The sequence below is a fragment of the Montipora foliosa genome, chromosome 14 (genome assembly GCF_036669935.1).
Source record: "Montipora foliosa isolate CH-2021 chromosome 14, ASM3666993v2, whole genome shotgun sequence".
NCBI classification, from domain to species: Eukaryota; Metazoa; Cnidaria; class Anthozoa; order Scleractinia; family Acroporidae; genus Montipora; species Montipora foliosa.
The window spans coordinates 25,832,759-25,837,758 of record NC_090882.1 but is presented as its reverse complement, the minus strand read 5'-3'; the positions used below and the strand labels follow the sequence as shown (position 1 = coordinate 25,837,758).

The window sequence follows — 5,000 nt, the reverse complement described above, 5'->3', positions numbered from 1 at the left end:
GGCTAATTTGTTCTTGCGTAGACCTCAATATTGTGTGTTCAATGAACGCGGCTGATGGATTACTGTCTGTAGTGTTTATATAAGTAGTGTTTATATGAGAAATAGTTTTTATTTGGCTGAGCGCAGCGACAAAGAATGGAATTGTCAGGGACTGGGGTAAAGTAATGAATTCTTGTTTAAAGAAGAAGACGGTTGTGTACGCAGTCAATTCGCTTATTCGCGACAATTCTTCACATCGCATCTTTTATAATTCCGCTTCTGAATCTGTAATCACCTCTGGAAAAAAAGACATTTCGATGAGTCTCAATAAATGAGGAGACGACTACACAAGAGAGAAAGGCACCGAATTCGGCTTCTCCTCTTTGCAGCACGTTGTCTGGTGACCGTCTACTTTTGGTGGGAATTTTGTTATTGATCCCGTCCGGTCCTGGTTTTGCCAACGGCCGAGAAAGACCTATAAGGCGTCTACTTTTTCCAGATAATCCACCATCATATCTGCTGTTTAATTTTTATAGATGAAATTACAAAAAGACGCTGACATTTATTCGCAATAAATAGCTTCCTGTCAAATATAAGCATTTTCGCGCTTACGACGTTTGGACGGTGTGACATTCGTCGACCACTATCAAAGACAAATTCCTCTTAAGAATAGACGATTCATGCTTATTAAATCCTTGAAATGCTCTTAAATCATTTGACATCAGCTGGTCCTCAGCAGTACTTCGGAGGGGGACGATTACCACAATCGATGCAGCTTTGTTCAGCTTGCTTGGGAATGAATTTTTTAAAAGAACAAAGCTCTGGTAAATCATGCTTTTCCCAAAACCAGTCGGTAAACAGCCATTACATCTTTACCGGAAAGAAATACTTCTACAGCCACCCTTTGTTCTTTTTTAAAAGCAATATCGTGCATTTGAAGGAACTCTGAGGGCCGCTTTACACGAGCCCAGGATGGACACCGACCCGGCTCAGCTCAGCGTCTAATTTTACGTTTCACGAGCCCGGGCTGGGTGAAGGTTGTGTCGATCTCAACTGACCCGGGTCAGTTCCTTTTCGTCTCGGTTGAAATGGCTGGTAACTACTTGTCAGAAAGGAAAAAGGCGGACGAACCATGCAATCATCAGAATCATCGATATTTGTGTTAACGTTATCAGCCATTTTACTACTGCCAAGTTGACGTTATTTTTTCCACACTCTCTTCATGCCTTCTCGCCTCCGCCATTTTGCTACAGGCTGCATTTGGGCAAGAACGCTGAACCGTAAAAAGAGTGACGTTCAAACGATGTTTATATGAAGAAATTTTAACCCTTCTATCCAGGTCAAATTGAGTCTCAAAAAGGGTTACCCGGCAAGGGGGGCTGATCCAGCATGACTACTGTTTTCGTGTAAACGCTTACAAACATTTGACTGCAAAAAGGTTACCCATCGCGGTGACTCAACCCGGGGTCGTGTACAGAGGCCCTGAATCTACCGCGGTAGTCATATTCACTTGGTCAGCAAATATTCTTTGACACATAGTTCTTTCAATAGTAATTATGTAATTATCTCGTCAAATGAGTTTGACACCTTTCCATTGTTGGCGGTAAAATCGGAATTTCCCGTTGAACGCGTCGGTTACAGTTCTTTCTCTCCTCTTCCCAAGCCTCCCATGGTCATTTTATTTGCTTGCGTGACAAAAAACGACTGTCTCAGAAAAGCAGGACGCTCGACTAATTTACGAAGGGACTGCTCGCAGTCTAGTTCCACAAAGCAATTGTTTTTGTACGTATGCATGCTTGTTCTCTCTAGCTTGGCGTTTGAAACGCGACCGCCATCTTGGAAGTTAAAATTTCTCCTGAATTACAACGCAAAACGCAATGAGTGCAAAGTATCCTGGTCCATTAGCTCAGTCGGCAGAGCGTGGTGCTAATAATGCCAAGGTCGTTTCTCTATCTTTTGTTCCGAGGGAGTTTGGTCTTGAAATTTTCTTTCTGGACTTGTTGGTTTGGTGGAATGATTCTCGCTTAAGAGGTGAAAAGTACTGGTCTTAGGTCCAGTGGCGGCCCTTTCGTGCTTTACTTTATCGAAAACGTGTCACTAGGGTTTTGTCGGAGGTGTAGCCCTCATCTAACTAACATTAAGTACTTAGAGAAAGGTGTCGTCACCATGAATTATTGGCTGTGAGATCGGTAGAGGCCCAAGATTGTGCAAGCTAGAGTTTACCAGAAGACTTTTTTAGCTTATCAACACGAAAGGTAAGTGTGTTTTTCCAGGAGCCTTGATGGCATTTGTTGAATCCCCGATCAATAATTGACATCTGATGAAACTTTGACTTGCAATAATAGCCTGAGCAAGCACTAGAGATGTTCAGAAATCGGATGACTCTAAGTTTGGTACCGATGGTTGTAGAGTTTGTTGGTTAGCACCATCTTGGATATGTCTCGCATTGAAAACAATTTGGAGCTGACCAATCTTCCCTGTCTTCGTTAAAAGGTTGTTGGTGTGCCTTATAAATGGGCTATAGTAACGGGGGATTAGCTCAAATGGTAGAGCGCCCGCTTCGCATGCGGGAGGTACCAGAATCGATACCCGGATCCTCCACTCTTGCACCATTCTGAAGTCAACCGAAATACCTCAGAAGCAAAAAATCTATTACAGCAATCGGCAATAGGTCATTTTACAGTTGTTTGCTCAGTGACCTAGCCTATGAATGGCTGCGAGGCTGCCGCTGACCTTGTATTGATACAGACCTCACTGCTTTTATCATGTAAATTGTGTTACTGTAATTCTAATTAGTCTACATAAACATTAGAAAAACACAAAGGTTTGTATGAAAGCAGGTTCACCGGGAGCCTCGTTTCCTTTCTTGGGCTAGGAAACTTGGCTACAACTGTAAAATGCTGTATGTAACTCAATTGAAGAACGAAGAACGATCAGTTTTTCAAAAACTCGTTAACTCTCAAGGAAAGAAAGGACTCTAAAGAGATGGTGTTACTCAACTGCAAGAAAGTGCAGCCAGACCATGACAATATAAGACACACTGATCTCAAGGCACCGATGGGATTTGAACCCATGACCTCCTGTTTACTAGACAGGCGCTCTAACCAACTGAGCTACGGCGCCATGCTTAGATTGCGTGTTTGAAAATGAAATCGAAATTATTTATTTCGTTTGACAGAGAAGCTTCCCTTTTTGTACGTACGCATCTATGTTCCTTCCACATTGGCGCAAGAAACTCGATCGCACGAAAACAAGGATTGGCCGGTTGGTGTCGTTTTTCTCCCCGCCATCTTGGAAGTTGCAATTCCTTCTGATTTACAGCTGAAAAACGCATCACATCATAGGTGTTCAGGGACGGCCCTTTCGTGCTTTAATTTATCGAAAACGTGTCGCTGGGATTTTGTCGGAGCCGTTACCTTCACGAAACTAAGATTGAGTCCTTGGAGAGAGTTGTCGTGGCCTGGAATTCTTGGCTGTGAGATCGGTAGAGGCCCAACATTTTGCAAGCTAGAACTTTTCACAAGATGAATGTTTGAGTTCATCAACACAAAAGGTGAGTGTGTATTTCCCTCAGCCTTGATGGCATGTGTTGAATTCCCGATCAATCGATATATTGATAAAACCTTGACTTGCAATGATGGCATGAATAACCACCAGAGACGGTTCAGAAAGCGGCCGACTCTAAGTTTGGCACAGGTGGTTACAGGGTTTGTTCTTTTGCACCACCTTAGATCTGTCTTGCATTAAAAACAATTTGAAGCTGACCAATCTTCCCTCTTTTCCTTAAAAGGTTCTTGGTCAGTGCATTTTAAGTTGATTATAGTAACGGGGGATTAGCTCAAATGGTAGAGCGCCCGCTTTGCATGCGGGAAGTACCGGGATCGATACCCGGATTCTCCACTTTTGTTAACCGAAATTGAGTTTTATCAACGGTGTTGATAATGTAAACTGGCCACCGTACAGAGATTCTAAAAGCTAATAGAATCTCTGTACGGTGGCCAATTTACATTATCAACTCCGTTGATAAAACCAACTTTTTGTATACTGCTTCCCCACCGACGCAGCATCACAGTTTCTTTAGAAACTACCCCCTTCATTATTTTGTTAACCGAGATGCCTCAAAAGACTAAATTCTATTGCAACAATCGTCACTTAAGCACGAAATCGGATAAGACCGGTTGTTCAAAAAACGCTAAGAGTATCGAGTAACCTGGTCCGTTAGCTCAGTCGGCAGAGCGTGGTGCTAATAACGCCGAGGTCGTGAGTTCGAACCTCACATGGACCAAGTCTTTCTCTATCTTTTGTTCCGAGGGAGTTTGGTCTTGAAATTTTCTTTCTGGACTTGTTGGTTTGGTGGAATGATTCTCGCTTAAGAGGTGAAAAGTACTGGTCTTAGGTCCAGTGGCGGCCCTTTCGTGCTTTACTTTATCGAAAACGTGTCACTAGGGTTTTGTCGGAGGTGTAGCCCTCATCTAACTAACATTAAGTACTTAGAGAAAGGTGTCGTCACCATGAATTCTTGGCTGTGAGATCGGTAGAGGCCCAAGATTGTGCAAGCTAGAGTTTACCAGAAGACTTTTTTAGCTTATCAACACGAAAGGTAAGTGTGTTTTTCCAGGAACCTTGATGGCATTTGTTGAATCCCCGATCAATAATTGACATCTGATGAAACTTTGACGTGCAATAATAGCCTGAGCAAGCACTAGAGATTTTCAGAAATCGGATGACTCTAAGTTTGGTACCGATGGTTGTAGAGTTTGTTGGTTAGCACCATCTTGGATATGTCTCGTATTGAAAACAATTTGAAGCTGACCAATCTTCCCTCTTTTCCCTAAAAGGTTCTTGGTCAGTGCATTTTAAGATGATTACAGTAACGGGGGATTAGCTCAAATGGTAGAGCGCCCGCTTTGCATGCGGGAAGTACCGGGATCGATACCCGGATTCTCCACTTTTGTTAACCGAAATTGAGTTTTATCAACGGTGTTGATAATGTAAACTGGCCACCGTACAGAGATTCCAAA

The 5,000-nt window shown here is 42.9% G+C and overlaps 2 non-coding genes across 2 annotated transcripts; one reads left to right on the top strand and one right to left on the bottom strand.

Annotated features, from left to right (window-relative positions):
• Positions 1 to 3,028: 3,028 nt before the first annotated feature.
• On the bottom strand, positions 3,029 to 3,102 carry Trnat-agu (transfer RNA threonine (anticodon AGU)). Its single transcript has one exon. It is a non-coding gene; the product is annotated as a tRNA-Thr (tRNA).
• A 1,089-nt stretch (positions 3,103 to 4,191) lies between these two features.
• Trnai-aau (transfer RNA isoleucine (anticodon AAU)) lies at positions 4,192 to 4,264 on the top strand. Its single transcript has one exon. It is a non-coding gene; the product is annotated as a tRNA-Ile (tRNA).
• The last annotated feature ends 736 nt before the right edge of the window (positions 4,265 to 5,000 follow it).